General features: G+C 48.0%; 1 long non-coding RNA gene across 1 annotated transcript in view; it reads right to left on the bottom strand.

Annotated features, from left to right (window-relative positions):
- The window catches only part of LOC141409419 (uncharacterized), a 30,122-nt gene that overhangs the window by 6,000 nt on the left and 977 nt on the right, over window positions 1-23,145 (bottom strand). The window contains exon 2 of the long non-coding RNA XR_012430007.1: window positions 18,819-18,914. This is a non-coding gene — a long non-coding RNA (uncharacterized lncRNA). The remainder of the gene's footprint in view (window positions 1-18,818; window positions 18,915-23,145) is intronic.

Raw genomic sequence — 23,145 nt, 5'->3', positions numbered from 1 at the left:
TTGAGGCCAGGAGTGTGACAGCAGCTTGGGCCACAGAGCAAGACCCCATCTCTACGCAAATTACAAAAATTAGCCAGACGTGGTGACGCCCGCCGGGACTCCCAGCTACACGGGAGGCTGAAATGGGAGGATCATCCGAACCTTGGAAGGTCGAGGCTGTCGTGAGCCCTGATGTCAACGCTGCACTCCAGCTTGGGCAACAGCAGAGCAAGACCAGTGAGCAACTTTCGTAAACCAACCCCCGCAAAGCGTCTTGATGTTCTGAAATGCAGCTTGCAAAATCGGCATGCAGCGATGGTTGCAGCTTGCAAAAAAGGCATGCAGCCATAGCTGCAGCTTGCAAAACAGGCACGCAGCGACAGCTACAGCTTGCAAAATTGACACGCAGCGACAGCTGCAGCTTGCAAAATGGGCATGCAGCGACAGTTGTATGATCTTCCTAGAAGCCCGTTTTCTGGCGCCATTGGCTTTCTGTGCAACGTGGGCACGAGCTCACGGCCACCTTTCCAGCAGACAAACCCTGACCTGTCCTCAGCGGAGCCCAGCAGCCTGCAGGTGCAGCAGTGAGCTGGCATTCTGCTGTATGCACCTTTGCTTTATTTCAAAATAAAGCCACATCTCTCAGCACCTGCCCCCTTCCTCTGTCTTTAAAGCTGGCAGGGCATCTCCCCATCTCTTCTTTTTTTTTTTTTTTTTTTTTTTTTTTGAGACAGTCTTGCTCTGTCGCCCAGGCTGGAGTGCAGTGGTGTGATCTCGGCTCACTGCAACCTCCACCTCCCAGGTTCAAGGGATTCCTCTGCCTCAGCCTCCTGAGTAACTGGGACTGCAGGTGCGTGCCACCACGCCCGGCTGATTTTTTGTATTTTAGTACACACAGGGTTTCACCATGTTGGCCAGGATGGTCTCAATCTCCTGACCTTGGGATCCACCTGCCTCAGCCTCCCAAAGTGCAGGGATTACAGGCGTGAGCCACCATGCCTGGCCCTTCTTATCCCTCTTCCTCTTGAAAGTGACATCTAGACAACACGCTGCTGTCACGTGGGACATCGTCGACCAAATATTGCAGCAGTGGCTGTGGCCCTAGCAGCTGGAGAGCGGCCAGCATTGCTAACAAAATACAAAGCACAGCTCAAGGTACCAACAGCTGCAGTGAGGGGACCACACACCCTTCTGAAATCAGTGACACCAGGCCAGTCTCTGAGAAGGTCAAAGGCAACTTCTGGGGGGTCTGCGTGGCCGAGGCTGGGTGAGACACAACCTCATGCATTATGGATCTTTTTTCTGACACGATGAAACTGTTTTCTGTCTCTTTCTTTTTGAGACGGAGTCTAGCTCGGTTGCTCAGGCTGGAGTGCAGTGGTGTTATCTCAGCTCACTGCAACCTCCGCCTCCGGGTGCAAGCGATTCTCCTGCCTCAGCCTCCTGAGTAGCTGGGATGACAGGCACCCGCCACCATTCCCGGCTAATTTTTGTATTTTTTAGTAGAGACGGGGTTTCGTCATGTTGGCCAGGCTGGTCTCAAACTCCTGACCTCAGGTGATCCACCCACCTCGGCCTCCCAAAGTGCTGGGATCATAGGCGTGAGCCACCGCGCCTGGGCAAAAATATTTTCAAAGCCAGAAAGAAGGTGTTTCTCCCGCACCTGTTCAGGTTGGCCAGGCTGGTCTTGATCTCTTGACTTCAGGTGATCCGCCCGCCTCAGCCTCCCAAAGCGCTAGGATGACAGGCGTGAGCCACTGAGCCCAGCCTACTGCCCATTTATAAAGAACCACATCTCATGAAAACTCTCTCACTATACAGTCCTTGGGGGGCGAGGGTGGGGAGTGTTGGTGCTAAAAAATCTGTGAGAACTCTACCCCAAGATCCAGTCACCTCCCACCAGCCACTCATCTCCAATACTCGGGATGACAATTCCACAGGAGACTTGGGTGGGGACACAGACTCCAGAGACTTGGGTGGGGACACAGACTCCAGAGACTTGGGTGGGGACACAGACTCCAGAGACTTGGGTGGGGACACAGACTCAAGAGACTTGGGTGGGGACACAGACTCAAGAGACTTGGGTGGGGACACAGACTCCAGAGACTTGGGTGGGGACACAGACTCCAGAGACTTGGGTGGGGACACAGACTCCAGAGACTTGGGTGGGGACACAGACTCCAGAGACTTGGGTGGGGACACAGAGTGAAACCACCGCACTGGGGTTGCATTTTACATGGAGGAAGGTGCCACGCAGGAGGATGGCATCACAGATCCTGAGTTTGTGGAGAGCTGAGTGTAACTTGTGTTTATTTCTACTCTGAAAGCCCCAATCCCAGCCGGGCGCGGTGGCTCACGCCTGTCATCCCAGCACTTTGGGAGGCCGAGGCAGGCGGATCACGAGGTCAGGAGTTCGAGACCAGCCTGGCCAACATGGTGAAACCCCGTCTCTACTAAAAATACAAAAATTAGCCGGGGATGGTGGTGTGCACACTTGTAGTCCCAGTTACTTGGGAGGCTGAGGCAGGAAAATCGCTTGAACCTGGGAGGCGGAGGTTGCAGTGAGCCGAGATCACGCCATTGCACTCCAGCCTGGGCGACAGAGCCAGACTCCATCTCAAAAGCAAACAAACAAAAACAAGCCATAATCCATCCTTTTCCATCTGTCCTGTACCCCAAGACCCCCAACCTGCAAAACAGGGTTTGACCTGCTTCCTCTGCCTCCTGCTTTCTGCAAGAACTTACCCTAGGGAACCACTGGCAAGAAATGGGCTGTGATGTGGGTATTTACTCCCCAGCTCGTCTCAGGCGAGCCAGAATTCTGCACCACCTCTAACCTCCATGGAAGGCCACCGCTCTCATCCGTGGACCAAAATAAAAGTTGCCATTATCTAAAAAGGAAATAAAGATGACGATTGAAATATGTGCTTTTATGTTTTGAGACGGAGTCTCGCTCTGTTGCCCAGGCTGGAGTGCAGTAGTGCGATCTCGGCTCACTGCAGCCTTCACCTCCCGGGTTCAAGTGATTCCCTTGCCTCAGCCTCCCAAGTAGCTGGGACGACAGGCGCCCGCTACCACGTCCGGCTAATTTTTGTATTTTTAGTAGACACGGGGTTTCACCCTGTTAGCCAGGCTGGTCTCAATCTCCTGACCTCGTGATCCGCCCGTCTAGGCCTCCCAAAGTGCTGGGATGACAGGCGTGAGTGGTATTTACTATCTTGGTAGGTTCATTGCGAGGGGATGACCCATGGCCGGAACATCGCCTTTTCTCCTTGCAGGCTTTGAAAATTATCGAGACTTCCTTGGGACCTCCCGTTTTGAGGAGAAACAGCGCTATTTCTTCGTGACACGTCGTCTGCACTCATTACCTCCGTTTCATCGGGCGTGATTTCCACGGCGACCAAGTCCCGGCCACTCGATGGCCATGGACAGGAGGAGAGAAGGATGCTGGCCAGACAAAGGAGAAACGCCTCTTAGCCGGGCCCACCGTCGTCCCCAGAGGACACAGAGCAGCTCTCCGAGGCCATGGACGTCCGGCCGGCCGCGGCCTACTCTCTTCTGGAAAACGAGTTGTGCTGTTGGTGAGTGCCCGGGTCCTGCTCAGGGCCCGTCTCTGCGAGGGGATCTTTTAATTACCTCTTTCCCCCAATGACTTCTTTCGCCGCTGGAGTGGTGGTTGGAGACATTAGCAATTGAATGGCAAGCTTTCATACTGTATCCCGTTTTAATCTTCCACGTCTCCGGAAACCAGATGGTTCCCGATGACAAGCTCTGCCTCAAAACGGTGCAAACTTTCTATCAGAGGATTTGTAAGATGACGGTTTAAAAAGAGACACAGAGGCTGGGGGGGGGGGGGGGTGGGTTTGCATCCCAGAAAATGGCCTGAATTTTAATCGTACATCATAGTTTGTCAGTGATTTCGACGCGATTACCATTTCTGCTTAATGAGAAGGTGGATTAGACAGACAAGCAAAATGGCATGGAAAGTTCTCAGAAAGGAGATTTGCTTTTAAAATATGGAATCACGAAGCTAAGGTGACAGGTGCACGCCAAGGCGCCCAGCTCATTTTTGTATTTTTAGTAGAGACAGGTTTTGCCATGTTGGCCAGACTGGTGTCCAACTCCAGGCCTCAGGTGATCTGTGTGTGACTGTGTATGTGTGTGAGTCTGTGTCTACCCTCACGCACTGATCTGTGTGTGACTGTTGGCATGAAAATAGACGTGTGTGGCTGTATGTTTCTACCTGTGGGCGTGTGCACATGTGTGTGACTGTGTATGTGTGTGTCTGTGTGTGCTCACGCGCCCTGATTCTTGTGCGACTGTGTATGTGTGTGTCTGCAGACTCACATAAACAGTAGCACTGATCAGGGCGTGTAAGCACACAGACACACACGTACACAGTCACACATGGATCAGGGCGCGTGAGCACACACAGACACACACATACACAGTGAATGCACAAAACTAGGAGTGTGTGCTTTGCATTGTGCATGTGTGTGCATGTGTGTGCATGTATGTGCTTGTGTGTGCATGTGTGTGCTTGTGTGTGCATGTGCGTGCATGTGTGTGCTTGTGTGTGCATGTGTGTGCGTGTGTGCGTGTGTGCACGTATGTGCAGCTTGCATGAATGTGTGCGTTTACATGTGAGTGCTTATGACTCTGGGTGAGGGCCTGTCTTCTGTGCACCTGTGAATAAATGCATGCATGCACCTGCATGTGAGTGCTTGTTGCTATGAGTGCTTGCCTTCTGTACACGTATATGCATATGTGCTTGTGTGCCCGCGGGGACTTGCAAGAATGCGTGCCTGCACCTGCACGTGAGGGCTCACGACAGTGGCTGTGTGCTTACCTTCTGGCTATGTGTGACTGTGTGTGGGGTCAGGCACTTCATACCGTCCCCTGTTCATCCCTGAGATCGCCCACGCCTCTTCTCCCACCTGCCTCCCTGAAACCCCGTCTCCTCCGTCCTTCTCTCTGGTCCCGTGTGTTTGTGAGCTTGGAGGACGGCGCCTCCGTCCAACATTATATCAAACAGCAAGATTTTACACCCTCTTCCTTCTGAAGCTCCCAAAGGCATCTCTAGAAATTCCTCGTTCTTCCTTCCTTTGCAGGTGGAGATTCTCATCTCTGGAGAAAATTGCCTGTTGCCCTGTTTTGTGCAAGACAGCACCGATCCCAGGGCTGGAAAAGCCGCCTATCTTCACCTTCAGGCGGGCCAGGGCCGAGCCACAGGACTCTGCCCACTCAGAAGAGAGCTCGGGCCAGGTGCGGTGGCTCTTCACGCTTGTAATCCCAGCACTTTGGGCGGCCGAGGCAGGTGGATCACCTGAGGTCCAGAGTTCAAGACCAGCCTGGGCAATATGGACAAACCCTGTCTTTACTAAAACAAACAACAAACAAAAAAAGCCAGGCGCGGTGGCTCAGGCCTGTCATCCCAGCACTTTGGGAGGCTGAGGCAGGTGGATCACGAAGTGAGGAGATCGAGACCATCTTGGCCAACATGGTGAAACCCCGTCTCTACTAAAAATACAAAAAATTAGCCAGGCGTGGTGGCAGGTGCCAGTAGTCCCAGCTACTCGGGAGGCTGAGGCAGGAGAATGGTGTGAACCCAGGAGGCGGAGGTTGCAGTGAGCTGATATCACACCACTGCACTCCAGCCTGGGCGACAGAGTGAGGCTCTATCTCAAAAAGATATATATATATATACACACACACACACACACAAAATTATATATATACAAAATATATATTTTTTATATATTTATATTTTATTTTATAATATTTTATATTTATTTTATAATATATTTTATATAAAATAGATACTATATTATATATTATATAATATTATATAATATATATTATATATTATATATATTACATGATATGATATATTATATATAATATATATAATATATTTTATATATTATACAATATATACAATAATATAACAAAATATTTTATATATATTATATATATACACACACACACACACACACAAAATTAGTCAGGAATGGTGGCACAAGCCTGTAATCCCAGCTACTCGGGAGGCTGAGGCAGGAGAATCACTTGAACCCAGGAGGCAGAGGTTGCAGTGAGCTGATATCACACCACTGAACTCCAGCCTGGGCGACAGAATGAGACTCTGTCTCAAAAAAAAAAAATATATATATATATATATACACACACACACACACAAAATTATATATATACAGAATATATATATTTTATATATTTATATTTTATTTTATAATATTTTATAATATATTTTATATAAAATATATACTATATTATATTATATATATTATAATAAATCTCAAAAAAAAAGAGAGAGAGAGAGACCTCGGCCCCCACTGCACACATAATCCTTCACCCCTCCTCGTTAGATGTTATCTGCAGGTTGCATTGTCAGAAAAACACCATCCCAAAGACACACCATTCGTGTGTCAAATGCACGCACCTTGCACGGAAGCAGTGAAGACGCCCACGTTATGGGTGCATTCGCCCAGGTTTAAGGTCTAGTCAGCATTCGGTTTGCCAAAGAGCAGAGGTTTTGTCCTCCTCCTGCCTCCCGTCTTCTCACCTGTGTGCTAATATCCTGGGACTCTGTTTTTTTTTTTTTTTTTAATTGCCTAAATCATATTTTCCATTTAAAGAAATTTCTAAAGAACAGTTGACGAGCATTCAGGTCACCTTCTCCCCAGGGCTCACTTAGCACCTGCATGCAGATGGAGCGTCCGCGCTGGCCGTCTACACCAATCACGGCCGCGTCACTCATGCACAGTCAGCGTCCTGCTGCTGGCCGGCTCCAGCTGGACATCCTGTCTGCCGCTCTGAAAAGCAGTCACATCATATACTGGAACTCCAGAGTGTCCCAAGCACACCTCAGCCTCTGCAGTGCCCATCTCACAGTCTCTAAAGCACACCTCAGAGTCTGCGACGCACATCTCACGGTCTCCAAAGCACATTTCAGTCTGCAATGCCCACCTCAGGGTCTGCAATGCCCACCTCAGAGTCTCCAATGCCCACCTCAGAGTCTCCAAAGCACCTCTCAGAGTCTGCAATGTCCACCTCAGGGCCTCCAATGCCCATCTCTGTCTCCAATGCCCATCTCTGTCTCCAATGCCCATCTCTGTCTCCAACGCACACCTCAGTCTCCAAAGCACATTTCAGTCTGCAATGCCCACCTCAGGGTCTCCAATGCCCTTCTCAGTCTCAGAGTCTCCAAATCACATCTCAGAGTCTCCAATGCACACCTCAGAGTCTCCAAAGCACATTTCAGAGTCTGCAATACTCACCTCAGGGTCTGCAGTGCCCATCTCAGTCTCCAATGCCCATCTCAGTCTCCAATGCACACCTCAGAGTCTCCAAAGCACATTTCAGGGTCTGCAATGCCCACCTCAGGGTCTGCAATGCCCATCTCAGAGTCTCCAATGCCCATCTCAGAGTCTCCAAAGCACATTTCTAAGTCTCCAATACCCACCTCAGGGTCTCCAAAGCACATTTCAGTCTGCAATGCCCACCTCAGGGTCTCCAATGCCCACCTCAGAGTCTCCAACACACATTTCAGAGTATGCAATGCGCACCTCAGAGTCTCCAATGCCCACCTCAGAGTCTCCAAATCGCATCTCAGAGTCTCCAACGCACATTTCAGAGTCTGCAATGCCCACCTCAGGGTCTGCAATGCCCATCTCAGAGTCTCCAATGCCCACCTCAGAGTCTCCAAATCGCATCTCAGAGTCTCCAACGCACATTTCAGAGTCTGCAATGCCCACCTCAGGGTCTGCAATGCCCATCTCAGAGTCTCCAATGCCCACCTCAGAGTCTCCAACACACATTTCAGAGTATGCAATGCGCACCTCAGAGTCTCCAATGCCCACCTCAGAGTCTCCAAATCGCATCTCAGAGTCTCCAACGCACATTTCAGAGTCTGCAATGCCCACCTCAGGGTCTGCAATGCCCATCTCAGAGTCTCCAAAGCACACCTCAGAGTCTCCAAATCGCATCTCAGAGTCTCCAACGCACATTTCAGAGTCTGCAATGCCCACCTCAGGGTCTGCAATGCCCATCTCAGAGTCTCCAATGCCCACCTCAGAGTCTCCAAATCGCATCTCAGAGTCTCCAACGCACATTTCAGAGTCTGCAATGCCCACCTCAGGGTCTGCAATGCCCATCTCAGAGTCTCCAATGCCCACCTCAGAGTCTCCAACACACATTTCAGAGTATGCAATGCGCACCTCAGAGTCTCCAATGCCCACCTCAGAGTCTCCAAATCGCATCTCAGAGTCTCCAACGCACATTTCAGAGTCTGCAATGCCCACCTCAGGGTCTGCAATGCCCATCTCAGAGTCTCCAATGCCCACCTCAGAGTCTCCAAATCGCATCTCAGAGTCTCCAACGCACATTTCAGAGTCTGCAATGCCCACCTCAGGGTCTGCAATGCCCATCTCAGAGTCTCCAATGCCCACCTCAGAGTCTCCAAATCGCATCTCAGAGTCTCCAACGCACATTTCAGAGTCTGCAATGCCCACCTCAGGGTCTGCAATGCCCATCTCAGAGTCTCCAATGCCCACCTCAGAGTCTCCAACACACATTTCAGAGTATGCAATGCGCACCTCAGAGTCTCCAATGCCCACCTCAGAGTCTCCAAATCGCATCTCAGAGTCTCCAACGCACATTTCAGAGTCTGCAATGCCCACCTCAGGGTCTGCAATGCCCATCTCAGAGTCTCCAATGCCCACCTCAGAGTCTCCAAATCGCATCTCAGAGTCTCCAACGCACATTTCAGAGTCTGCAATGCCCACCTCAGGGTCTGCAATGCCCATCTCAGAGTCTCCAAAGCACACCTCAGAGTCTCCAATGCCCACCTGAGTCTCCAAGGCCCATCTCAGTCTCCCATGCCCATCTCAGATTCTCCAATGCCCACCTCAGGGTCTGCAATGTCCATCTCAGTCTCCAGTGCGCACCTCAGAATCTCCAATGCTCACCTCAGAGTCTCCAGTACATGTGGGTGTGCCAGCACCTGCCTCTCAGAATACTTTAGCTCATGTTGAACAAACATGTCGTCAGCACATTAGCAAACATCCCAGACTCAAACGCTTACAGGAGTAGGCAGGTCATGTCAGTGAGTCAGGCGGACCTGACGTGAGAGAGACATCAGGGAGCGGTGGAGACTGCGGCGAACGTCCCATCCAGCCCACTGGTGTTGGGCAAGAACGAAGGAACGCGTGGGCTGCCACTTCCAAAAATATTTCAAGGAATCCAGGAATCGTGTGTCCATGATCAATGGGCCGGTATTTCAAATGTTAGCATTAATTTAAGGATACTCTGTCTTCCAAGAAAAATACGACGGCCAGCTACTCTACAAGGTCGTCTCTGTTTTCTTGCATTCATTCTGCGAGTCTTGAATTACCAGATAAAAATGTGAGTCTAGGCAACTTTTATAAACTGTCTGAGGACTGGGCAGGGGAGGGTAGGACCCAAATTTCAACTCAGAGGCCAGTTTCAAAGACAGTCTCAGCTCCCCACGGCATGAGGCCCCCCCAAAATGCCACTCACTTCTGGATTGGGTCTCTCTTCAAAGTGTCGGGGCTTAAGGAACCAAGTTTAGATTTCATGGGTAATTTAATCTAGTGGGCTGCCTTTTTGTCTCTGTTTTCTTTCTTTCTTTTCTCTCTTTCTTTCTTCTTTAGTTTCTTTTCCCTTCCTTCCTTCCTCCTCTCCCTTCCCTTCCCTTCCCTTCCTCCCTTCCCTTCCCTTCCCTTCTTCCCTTCTCTTCCCTTCTCTTCTTCCCTTCTCTTCCCTTCTTCTCTTCCCTTCCCTTCTTCCCTTCTCTTCTTCCCTTCCCTTCTTCCCTTCCCTTCCCTTCTCTTCCCTTCCCTTCCCTTCCCTTCTTCCCTTCCCTTCCCTTCTCTTCCCTTCCCTTCTCTTCCCTTCCCTTCCCTTCCCTTCTTCCCTTCCCTTCCCTTCTCTTCCCTTCCCTTCCCTTCCCTTCTTCCCTTCCCTTCCCTTCTCTTCCCTTCCCTTCTCTTCCCTTCCCTTCTCTTCCCTTCCCTTCCCTTCCTCCCTTCCATTCCCTTCTTCCCTTCCCTTCCCTTCCCTTCTTCCCTTCCCTTCCCTTCCCTTCTTCCCTTCTTCCCTTCCCTTCTTCCCTTCCCTTCCCTTCTCTTCCCTTCCCTTCTCTTCCCTTCTTCTCTTCCCTTCCCTTCCCTTCTTCCCTTCCCTTCTTCCCTTCCCTTCCCTTCCCTTCCCTTCTCTTCCCTTCCCTTCTCTTCCCTTCCCTTCCCTTCCCTTCTTCCCTTCCCTTCCCTTCTCTTCCCTTCCCTTCCCTTCCCTTCTTCCCTTCCCTTCCCTTCTCTTCCCTTCCCTTCTCTTCCCTTCCCTTCTCTTCCCTTCCCTTCCCTTCCTCCCTTCCATTCCCTTCTTCCCTTCCCTTCCCTTCCCTTCTTCCCTTCCCTTCCCTTCCCTTCTTCCCTTCTTCCCTTCCCTTCTTCCCTTCCCTTCCCTTCTCTTCCCTTCCCTTCTCTTCCCTTCTTCTCTTCCCTTCCCTTCCCTTCTTCCCTTCCCTTCTTCCCTTCCCTTCCCTTCCCTTCCCTTCTCTTCCCTTCCCTTCTCTTCCCTTCTTCTCTTCCCTTCCCTTCCCTTCTTCTTCCCTTCCCTTCCCTTCTTCCCTTCTCTTCTTCCCTTCCCTTCCCTTCTTCCCTTCCCTTCCCTTCCCTTCCCTTCCCTTCCCTTCTTCCCTTCCCTTCCCTTCCCTTCTCTTCCCTTCTCTTCCCTTCCCTTCTCTTCCCTTCCCTTCTCTTCCCTTCCCTTCTTCCCTTCCCTTCCCTTCTTCCCTTCCCTTCCTTTCTCTTCCCTTCCCTTCTTCCCTTCCCTTCCCTTCTCTTCCCTTCCCTTCTCTTCCCTTCCCTTCTCTTCCCTTCTTCTCTTCCCTTCCCTTCTTCCCTTCCCTTCCCTTCTTCCCTTCTTCCCTTCCCTTCTTCCCTTCCCTTCCCTTCCCTTCTCTTCCCTTCCCTTCTCTTCCTTTCTTCTCTTCCCTTCCCTTCCCTTCTCTTCCCTTCCCTTCTCTTCCTTTCTTCTCTTCCCTTCCCTTCCCTTCTTCCCTTCTTCCCTTCCCTTCCCTTCTTCCCTTCCCTTCCCTTCTCTTCCCTTCCCTTCCCTTCCCTTCTTCCCTTCCCTTCCCTTCCCTTCCCTTCTTCCCTTCTCTTCTTCCCTTCCCTTCCCTTCTTCTCTTCCCTTCCCTTCTCTTCCCTTCCCTTCTCTTCCCTTCTTCCCTTCCCTTCTCTTCCCTTCCCTTCTCTTCCCTTCCCTTCCCTTCTTCCCTTCCCTTCCCTTCTTCCCTTCCCTTCCCTTCCCTTCCCTTCCCTTCTTCCCTTCCCTTCCCTTCTTCCCTTCCCTTCCCTTCTTCCCTTCCCTTCCCTTCTTCCCTTCCCTTCCCTTCTTGCCTTCTCTTCCCTTCCCTTCCCTTCTTCCCTTCCCTTCCCTTCTTCCCTTCCCTTCTTCCCTTCTCTTCCCTTCCCTTCTTCCCTTCTCTTCCCTTCCCTTCTTCCCTTCTCTTTCCTTCTCTTCTCTCCCCTTCTTTCCTTCCCTTCCCTTCTTCCCTTCCCTTCCCTTCCTTACCCTTCCCTTCTTTCTCCTTCCTTCCTTCCTTCCATGTCCTCCTTCTCTTTCTCTCTCTCTGTGTTTCTTACGGGGTCTCTCTCTGCTGCCCAGGCTGGAGGGCAGTGCTGCAATCTTGGCTCACTGCAGCCTCCAACTCCTGGGCTCAAGTGATCCTCCCGCTTCAGCCTCCCAGAGGAGCTGAGACCACACACACGGGACACCACACCCGGCTACTTTTTTTTGTAAAGATGGGGTCTCCCTAATTTTCCCAGGGTGGCCTTGAACTCCTGGCCTCTGGCAAACCTCCTGCCTCGGCCTCCCAAAGTGCTGGAATTACAGGCATGAGTCACCATGCCTGGCCAATTACTATGCTTTAAAAGTACATGGCCGGACGCAGCGGCTCACGCCTGTAATCCCAGCACTTTGGGAGGCCGAGGCAGGTGGATCACCCGAGGTCAGGAGATCGAGACCAGCCTGGATAACACGGTGAAACCCCGTCTCTACTAAAAACACAAAAATATAGCTGGGCATGGCCGGGCACAGTGGCTCACACCTGTAATCCCAGCACTTTGGGAGGCCAAGGTGGGTGGATCACGAGGTCAGGAGATCGAGACCATCCTGGCTAACTTGGTGAAACCCCGTCTCTACTAAAAATACAAAAAAAACTAGCCGGGCGTGGTGGCGGGCACCTGTGGTCCCAGCTACTCGGGAGGCTGAGGCAGGAGAATGGCGGGAACCCGGGAGGCGGAGGTTGCAGTGAGCTGAGATCCGGCCACTGCACTCCAGCCTGGGCGACAGAGCGAGACTCCCTCTCAAAAAAAAAAAAGAGATGAGTTATAAGCCCCAAACACCACCATTTTTTGCTATTTGGAGGTTCTAGCTAACCCAATATAATAATAAAACACAATAATTTTCATCTTTCTTTCAAACATTTGTTTTAATGATTTTTAGTGGCATGTGAAAATGGTTTAATTACTACGGATTATTTTTGTAATTTAATTTTTTAAATCAATTTCTAAAATTAATTTAAAACAGATTTTAAATTAAATTTAAAAATTAATTATAAGACACTAACAAAACATTATAGGAATGGGAAGTGGATATGGTGGTTAGATCATATAGGAACCCAGAAAATACAGTATTTCCACCTCATTTTTTTGAGACGGAGTCTCCCTCTGTCTCCCAGGCTGGAGTGCAGTGGCGCGATCTCCGCTCACCGCAACCTCCACCTCCCGGGTTCACACCATTCTCCTGCCTCAGCCTCCCGAGTAGCTGGGACTACAGGCGCCGCCACCTCGTCTGGTTAATTTTTTGTATTTTTAGTAGAGACGGGGTTTCACCATGTTAGTCAGTCTGGTCTCGAACTCCCGACCTTGGGTGATCCACCCGCCTCGGCCTCCCAAAGTGCTGGGATGACAGGCGTGAGCCACCGTGCCCGGCCTAAAATTGTATTTTAAATAATTGTGTAATCAGCTTCTCATTTGTGAAGACGACTGCTGTGGTTGACATTTAAGCAGCTACCATTTGTTTCTAATTTTCTGCAAGCTTTTTCCTGAGAAATTTCCTTGCGAATGTTTATCCAAAGTCTTTTCCGCATCGACGAATAAATTCAAATCGTACGTTCCTTTAACGTGAAGACATCATTAGTTTAACGGTCACAGATTTACAGACACTGAGACGTCTTTGCACTCCAGAAATCAATCTACTGGGTGATGATGGCGTTGTTCTTTTATTTAATACACTGCAGAATTGTGTCTCCTCCTATTGCATCTACCACGTGCACATCAAAATTCACCGGGAAATGGGAACAGACGTATCCTTTTTTGTAATAGTTTCACCAGGGTTTGTCTGTTAAACGCGGCTAACATCTTCAAATGAAGAGAGGAGCGTTCCATCTTTTACCACCATAACTGAAGGTTCTCGGAAGAGGATTCCGCACCAGCAGGAACTCCCCCCGCCCCGGAACTCTTTAGAAAGGGAAATGACTGAAATCCAGCTACGTTCCTCTGTTTATCCTTCTGCAAATACCAGACCCAGACCCGGCGGCTTAAACCACAGACATTGATTCTCCCACAGTCCTGGAGGCTGAAAGTCTGAGATCCAGGTGTGGGCAGGGCTGGTTCCTCCTGAGGCCTCTCTCCTGGGCTTGGAGACGCCGTCTTCTCCCTGTGTCCTCACAGCCTCGTCCCTCTGTGTGTGTCTGTGTCCTCATCTCCTCTTCTTATGGGATGTCTTAGTCCATCTCAGGCTGCTATCACAGAATACCATAGACTGGGCGGCTTATAAACAACAGACATTGATTCTCCCACAGTCCTGGAGGCTGGAGGTCCGAGATCCAGGTGTGGGCAGGGCTGGTTCCTCCTGAGGCCTCTCTCCTGGGCTTGGAGACGCCGTCTTCTCCCTGAGTCCTCACAGGATCGTCCCTCTGTGTGTGTCTGTGTCCTCATCTTCTCTTCTTATGAGGACCCCAGTCCTATGAGATTAGGGCTCATACCCTAGTGACCTCATTTTACCTGGATCACCTCTTTAAAGATGACACATCCAAATGCAGTCACATTCTGAGGTCCCAGGAGTTGGGGCTTCGACCTACGTATTTTAGGGAATGAAGCACATTTCTTCACCATCTCAGACCTACAGAATCAGAAACTCTGGAAGTGGGCCCCCTAATCTGTGGGTTTTTATTTTTTTCTCCGAGACAAGAGTCTCAGTCTGTCCCCCAGGCTGGAGTGCAGTGGCCGGATCTCAGCTCACTGCAACCTCCGCCTCCCGGGTTCCCGCCATTCTCCTGCCTCAGCCTCCCGAGTAGCTGGGACCACAGACGCCACCACGCCCGGCTAATTTTTGTATTTTTAGTAGAGACGGGATTTCACCGTGTTGGCCAGGATGGTCTCGATCTCCTGACCTTGTGATCCACCCGCCTCGGCCTCCCACAGTGCTGGGATTACAGGTGTGAGCCACCGCACCCGGCCCGTAATCTGTGTTTGAACCAGCCCTCCAGGGATATCTGATGGACCCTCAGTTCTGAGAAACACGGGTTTTACCAACGCAGCAGTTTCCCATTTTTAAAACTGAACATAGCGGCCAGTCGGGGGATGGCTCACCCCTGTCATCCCAGCACTCTGGGAGGCCGAGGTGGACGGATCCCCTGAGGTCAGGAGTTCGAGACCAGCCTGGCCAACATGGAGAAACCCTGTCTGTACCAATATCACAAAAACCAGCCGGGCGTGGTGGTGGCGTCTGTAATCCCAGTTCCTCGGGAGGCTGAGGCAGGAGAATTGCTCGAGCCCGGGAGGCAGAGGTTGCCGTGAGCCGAGATCAGGCCAGAGCAAAACTCCATCGAAACGACAGCAAGAAAAATGAACAGAGCAGCAAAAAAAATTGCCGGAAAGGAACGTTTCCACCATGACCATCTACCATCTTCAACCGGCTTTTTCTCCCATTCCTCTCCCATGTCGCTCCCGGGGACCCCGCCTCTCAGAGAAGCCCCTTGGACCCAAATCCTCATCTCAGCCTCTCAACCGAAATGACACCACCACTTCCCCTGTTCTTCCCAGCTTCTCCCCCACCTCCCCTTTCCCCTAGTTGATAAGACAGGAGAGAAGGAGGGAAAGCAAAACGTTGGAAAGAAACAGAAGTAAGATAAACAGCCAGACGACGTTGGCACTACCACCTGGCCCTGGTGGTTAAAATAATAATAATAATAATAATATAATAATAATAATAATATTAACCCTGACCCAAACTACTTGTGTTATCGGTCAATTCCAGACACTGTATGACAAAGCACCGTAAAACTTTCTGTTCTGTTAGCCGATGCGTGTAATCCCCCCCATCACGTTCCATCATGACCCTTTCACGTGGACCCCTTCGAGTTGTAAGCCCTTAAAAGGTCAGTTTTGTCTGCGGCTCGTCCTGCTACACAGAAAGCTACACCCCATCCAAGCAAGGTGTGTTCTTCCTGCCTTCTTTTTACCGTATATCGTCTCAGTCTATCGTACTACAGACTCCAGCCTGGGCAACCTAGTGAGACCCCATGTTTGCAAACTTGTTTCTGCTCCAAGACCTCCTTGGAGGCCCACAGAACCTTCTCCGGGCCACAGAGGCCGGGACAAGTTGGCCCTGGGGGAATCCCAACAGGCGTACCTGAACCAGGAGCTCCTGGACGCTATTCATGTACCATCACGTAAGCCACGTTTCCAAAATTAAAACCCACAGAGAAAGAACAGACTTGCCAACGAGTAGGGCGTGTGATCTAAATGACCGATATTGCGAGGGAGAAAATAAGTCAGGGCCTCACCCGTGATCAACCATCACAATTCCTTCTAAGGAAAAAGTGCTACATGTAAAAATTAAGTCAGGAAACGTAGCTTCAAATGCAGAAGATGGGCCGGGCGCCGTGGTTCACGCCCGTAATCCCGGCACTTTGGGAGGCCAAGGTGGGGAAATCACCTGAGGTCGGGAGTTTGAGACCAGCCTGGGCAACATGGTGAAACCCCGTCTCTACTAAAAATACAAAAATTAGCCGGGCGTGGTGGCAGGTGCCTGTAATTTCAGCTACTCGGGAGGCTGAGGCAGGAGAATCGCTGGAACCCAGGAGGCAGAGGTTGCAGTGAGCTGAGATCGCACCACTGCACTCCAGCCTGGTGACAGAGCAAGACACCATCTCAAAAAAAAAAAATAAATAAAATTAAAAAAAAATATATATATATATATATATACACATGAATATTACATCTCTACATTGAGAAGGACTTTCCAGGAATAAAAACAATGGAAGACATTATATGAACGAGACTGATCAATTTGACTACATTCAATTTTAAAACTCTTTATGTTTAAGAAACAATTTCAAGTAGCATAAAAGAAGCTGAAAAATCTTGATACCATAGGCCAATGATAAAAGAGCCTGTGTCCTTAATATATAAAGAGCTCTGAGAAATCAACAAGAATGATGGCTATTTTTGAACGCTTTCTGTGCATTAAAATTCTGTGCCACTCGATGTACATCTATTATCTGGTTTAAATGTCATCAAACCTCTAGGCGATTGGCTACAGACTCAGAAAATGAGAATTAAAGGAATGAACGAACTTCTCCGGAGAAACAGAGCTAGTACATTGTGGTGCTGTGTTTGGATTCAAACCCAGTTCTGTGTGACTCTGAAGCTCAGGGCTCTAAGAACTGCTAACACCGGAAAAATAAGCAAACCTCCCGACTAATTTACAGACGAGAAACACACATGGCCCGTAAACATGAAGAAGAAGGGTTCCCCCCGAGAAGTTTGTTTGTTTAAAGGCCACGTCAAAACCGTGGATGCCGTTTTGAAACCGTTAAATCTGCAGAGTTCCCCATTTTCCTTTTAAAATGAACCTCGATGTGAATCACGGCGTTAAGTCCCGGGCTACCTCTTGCTCCGCCAGGAGGAACACGTAAATTAGAACGGCTTTTTCCCACAAGCCATTAGAGATTATGAATCGCGCCTTTTAGAGGTTGGTATTTTAAATCCACTCATTTTACCTGGAGGGGTCGATCTTAACAATCCCCGTTTTACAGGCTAAAACGTTTATGGAATCATCTACATTCTCTTAAATAACAGCCTGGTCAAATAGCTGTGGGTGGACCATGTCCTGGAGGAATCCAAAATCTTGTTGTGGAGAGAGACGTCATGACATTCAGACATGCTCATTCTAGAAGGTTCTTGAAAGAACCAGAAACTAGATTTTTAACTTCAAAGTCGTATCCCACGGACCCGTCCCCAAGTACACAGGCAGAGAAAAGACGGGGCAGATGTATTCGCCTGCAGGTTCGGGGAGCCACAGAGGAGAGGGACGCGATGCCACCGTATTCTAGGCCTTCCTGGGACATCCTGCAGCAGAAACAGGGTGAGTTTCCACCACGAGACTGAGCCCCACCGAGGCCTTCACGGATCTTCGCCTCGAAGCCACGGCAAAGCCAGGGTCACCCGGGCCCAGACGGAAAAATGAATGCCCCACGCAGCGTGTCAGGGAACGAGGACCTGGGCTGTCTGCAGACCAGGAGTCCAAGGGATACGGCCTGTGGAGGGGGCGTTACAGGCCTGCTGTATACACACCAGGCAGGAAGACCACAGGCCGGGTGTATACATCCCAGTCTAGGGAGACACCACAGGCCAACTGTATACATCCCACTCCTGGGAGGGAGACCACAGGCTGCTGTATACATCCCACTCTAGGGAGGGAGACCACAGGCCGACTGTATACATCCCACAGTAGAGACGGAGACCACAGGCCAGCTGTATACATCCCACGCCTGGGAGGGAGACCACAGGCTGCTGTATACATCCCACTCTACGGTGAACGACCACAGGCCGACTGTATACATCCCAGTCTAGGGAGGGGATCACAGGCCAACTGTATACATTCCACATTAGAGACGGAGACCACAGGCCACAGCTGTATACATCCCACTCTACAGAGAAAGATCACAGGCTGACTGTACACATCCCACACTAGAGACGGAGACCACAGGCCGGCTGTATACATTCCACTCTAGGGAGAGAGACCACAGGCTACTGTATACATCCCAGTCTAGGGAAGGGGATCACAGGCCAACTGTATACATCCCAGTCTAGGGAGGGGGATCACAGGCCAACTGTATACATCCCAGTCTAGGGAGGGGGATCACAGGCCAACTGTATACATCCCAGTCTAGTGGCTCATCTCAGCACTTTGGGAGGCCGAGGTGGATGGATCAGAAGGTCAAGAGACAGAGACCATCCTGGTTAACAGGGTGAGACCCCATCTCTACTAAAAATACAAAATTAGCCGGGCGTGGTGGCAGGCGCCTGTAGCCACAGCTACTCGGAGGCTGAGGCAGGAGAATCGCTGGAACCTGGGAAGCAGAGGTTGCAATGAGCCGAGATCGCGCCACTGCACTCTGGCCTGGCGACAGACTCCGTCTCAAAAAAAATGAAATAAAATAAAAATTAAAAAAATACAATAAAATAAAAGAAAAAGAAAGAAAAGAAAAGAATATGACCCAGCAAAGAACACGTTAAAAATAGAAAGTTGGGACAGAAATTCAGGTGCTTGGCCTCTGTCTCGAAATCTGGATGCAGGTATAAAACAGCGTCTGAAATTTTTCAGCCAGATACACGTTTGCCTTCCTGTCCCCTCCGGGGAGGCGAGCTCAACTGACTTTATTTTATTTTCATCTCAATGAATGATAGCATGTATTTTGCACCTCCCTTCCCGCCCAGGCCTACCTTATAATAGATGCCGTGTGTGACTAAACACCGTCATTTCGGCTCCCAGCCTTGAAATTAAAACGTGGGCTGCCGATGGGTGTCTGCCGGCATCACCTGAAAACAAACAAACAAAAAAAGGCGGGTTGTGGAGGAAGGAGACCGGCGCTGTCCACATTCATATCTGTGTCACTTTATCTACCAGGAGGATTTGCATCTGGGGACATTTGCACCTGCCCCGAGTGCCTGGTTCACAGAAGAAACGGTAACGTGTAATCTTCTGAGTTGACAATGATGTATGGCTCTGGAGAAAAAAAAAAGCACTATTCAGAAATTATCCTGCAAGAGGCTTTCCCCGACCCTCTACATGACTTCGCACGTCCAAGACATGCACGGCCGTGTCTCCGGACGCCCCTGACCATGCGGCCACCTCATTCTGCGAGGAGTCGAGCCAGACTCATGGCAGCGAGCGACAAAACGCCGTTCCCGGAGGCTTCGCGGTTCTCCTGTGCACAGAGCCTGGGGGGTCTGCGAGTGACTTCAGAGGGGAGTCAGGGCTGCTACCAACGATGCCCTCCGATCTAGAGGACACATCCTCCGGCTGGGAAATGGCCTCAGTTCTCCCTCTTAAGCAACGGACTTGAATTAGGATTTGTTTTTTCTTCCTTCTTTCTTTCTTTCTTTCTTTCCTTCCTTCCTTCCTTCCTTCTTTCTTTCCTTCCTTCCTTCCTTCTTTCCTTCCTTCCTTCTTTCTTTCTTTCTTTCCTTCCTTCCTTCCTTCTTTCTTTCTTTCCTTCCTTCTTTATTTCCTTCCTTCCTTCCTTCTTTCTTTCCTTCCTCCCTCCCTTCTTTCTTTCCTTCCTTCCTTCCTTCTTTCTTTCCTTCCTTCCTTCTTTCTTTCTTTCTTTCCTTCCTTCCTTCCTTCTTTCTTTCCTTCCTTCCTTCTTTCTTTCCTTCCTTCCTTCTTTCTTTCTTTCCTTCCTTCCTTCTTTCTTTCTTTCCTTCCTTCCTTCTTTCTTTCTTTCTTTCTTTCCTTCCTTCCTTCCTTCTTTCTTTCTTTCCTTCCTTCTTTCTTTCTTTCTTTCCTTCCTTCCTTCCCTCCCTCCTTCCTTCCTTCCCTCTTTCCTTCCTTCTTTCTTTCTTTCTTCCTGATCTCTCCCTCTTAAGCTACTGATTTGAACTAGGATTTGTTGTTTCTCTTTCTTTCTCTTTCTTTCTTTTTCTTTCTTCTTTCTTTCCTTTCTTCCTTCTCTCTTTCCTTCTTTCTTTCCTTCCTTCCTTCCCTCCTTCCCTCCCTCCTTCCTTTTTTCTTTCTTTCCTCCCTTCCTTCCTTCTTTCCTTCCTCCCTTCCTTCTTTCCTTCCTTCCTTCCTTCCTTCCTTCCTTCCTTCCTTCCTTCCTCCCTCCCTCCCTCCCTCCCTCCCTCCTTTCTTTCTTTCTTTCTTTCTTTCTTTCTTTCTTTCTTTCTTTCTTTCTTTCTTTCTTTCTTTCTTTCTTTCTTTCTTTCTTTTTTTCTTCTTTCTTTTCTTTCTTTCTCTTTCTTTTTGCCTTTGCACTTAGCTACTTGTTACTACTTGTCCAAACAGCTGGGGAACCTGGCCGGGCATGGTGGCTCAAACCTCTCACCCCAGCACTTTAGTTGGGAATTTCCTGATCTCTCCCTCTTAAGCGACTGATTTGAATTAGAATCTTCCTTCCTTCCTTCCTTCCTTCCTTCCTTCCTTCCTTCCTTCCTTCCTTCCTTCCTTCCTTTCTTCCTTCCTTCCTTTCTTCCCTTCCCTCCCTCCTTCCTTCCCCCTCTCTTTCTCTCTCTTTCCTTCCTTCCTTCTTTTTTTCCCTTTCTTCCTTCCTTTCTTTTTCTTTTTCTTTCTGCTTTTACAGTAAGCTACTTGTTACCACTTGTCCAAACATTTAGGGAGCCTGGCCGGGCATGGTGGCTCACACCTGTCACCCCAGCACTTTAGAAGCGGGGAAGATTGTTTGAGTCTAGGAGTTCCCAACCAGGCTGGGCAACATAGTGAGACTCTCCCTCTATGCAAAAAATTACGAAATTAGCTGGGTATGGTGGTGCACACCTGTAGTCCCAGTGACTCAGGAGGCTAAAATGGGAGAACTGCTTGAACCTGAGAGGTAGAGGCTGCAGTGAGCTAAGATCGTACCACTGCACTCCAGCCTGGGCAATAGAGCAAGACCCCATCTCTTAATAATAATAATTATTATTATTATTATACTTCCCAGGGAGTATATATTATTATATTATAAAATATATTCTAATATACACCATATTATAATATATAATATATACTATATATATATAAATATGGTATATATTATTATATACTAAATATTATATATTATTATATATTATTATATAATGTAAATGTATAAAATATTATATAATTAACATATCAATATAATATATTAATATGTTAATAACTATATATTAATCATATTTTTATATTATATATTAACATACTAAAATGGGTAATTAAATATATTATATATTAATATGTCAGTTGTAATATATTAATAATATGCTATTATTAACATTATTATATATTGGCCCAGTGCAGTGGTTAACGCCTGCAATCCCAGCACTTTGGGAGGCCGAGGTGGGCAGGTCACCTGAGGTCGGGAGTTCGAGACCAGCCTGACCAACATGGTGAAACCCCATCTCTACTAAAATTACAAAATTAGCCGGGCGTGGTGGTGCATGCCTGTAACCCCAGCTACTCGGGAGGCTGAGGCAGGAGAATTGCTTGAACCCGGGAAGCAGAGGTTATGGTGAGCTGAGATTGCACCACTGCACTCCAACCTGGGCAACAAGAGTGAAACTCCATCTCAAAAAGCATATATATACATAATTATATGTTAATATAATTATCATAGTAATGTTATAATATAATAATATATTATGTAATTATTTTATTAATTATAAAATTATTTTGTTATAAATTATATTTATTATATAATTATTTTATTAATTATAAATTATTTTGTTATAAATTATATTTATTATATAATTATTGTATTAATTATTATAAAATTATTTTGTTGTAAATTATACTTATATAATTGTTTTATTAATTATTATAAAATTATTTTGTTATAAATTATATTATATAATTATTTTATTATTATAAAATTATTTTGTTATAAATTATATTATTATATAATTATTTTATTAATTATTATAAAATTATTTTATTATAAATTATATTTACTATAAAATTATTTTTATTATAAAATTATATTTATTATAAAATTATGTTTATTATAAAATTATTTTATTATAAATTATATTTGTATAAAATTATTTTATTATAAATTATATTTATTATATAATTATTTTATTATAAATTATGTTTATTATAAAATTATTGTAAAATTATTTTATTAAGTATTATAAAATAATTATACTATTTTATAATTATAAGATATCATTATACTATTATTATATGAAACAGCGGCGGAAGGCAAGGATATTTAAGGATGTTTTATGTGGTACAACGAGTCTCCAAAACACAGAGCCACCTCCAGGATAGGAAAGCTCCCACCTCCAGCCTCCTGAAGTGCCCAGAGCCTCCCCCTCCCTGGACAATCGTCCCACAGACGCCCGTGAGAGAGACGGCCCGGGCTTCTGATCCGAGCGCCTTAACTTTCTGTCACTCCCTCATCATTCGGAAGATTCCCAAACAACCTTGTCAAAGGTGTTGGAAGCAGAGCAACTCCCCCTTGAACAGGGTAAAATGAAGCTGAGACCTTCTGGGCTACCTTCTCAGAATGCTAAGCCTTTTTTTTTTTTTTTTTTTTTTTTTTGGAGACAGAGTCTTGCTCAGTTGCCCAGGCTGGAGTGCAATGGCACGATCTCAGCTCAGTACAACCTCTGCCTCCCTAGTTCAAGCGATTCTCCTGCCTCAGCCTCCTGAGTAGCTGGGATTACAGGCACCTGCCATCACACCGCACTAATATTGTATTTTTAGTAGAGACGGGCTTTCACCTTGCTGGCCAGGCTGGTCTTGAACTCCTGACATCGTCATCCACCTTGGCCTCCCGAAGTGCTGGAATTACACCACACCCTGGTAACTTTGTATTTTTAGTAGAGATGGGATTTCTCCACGTTGGTCAGGCTGGTCTCGAACTCACGACCTCAGGGGATCCGCCTGCCTCAGCCTCCCAGGATTAAGGCATTCCAAGCCACAGGATGAGATAGGAGGTTGGCACACGATGCAGATTGTAAAGACGTTGCTGATAAAACAGCTTGCAGTGAAGAAAGCTGGACAAATCCCACCAAAACCAAGATGGTGACGAAAGTAACCTCAGGTCGTCCTCACTGCTCATTATACGCT

The sequence above is a fragment of the Macaca fascicularis genome, chromosome X (assembly GCF_037993035.2).
Source record: "Macaca fascicularis isolate 582-1 chromosome X, T2T-MFA8v1.1".
Taxonomy (NCBI): domain Eukaryota; kingdom Metazoa; phylum Chordata; class Mammalia; order Primates; family Cercopithecidae; genus Macaca; species Macaca fascicularis.
This window is presented reverse-complemented; position numbering and strand designations above follow the sequence as displayed.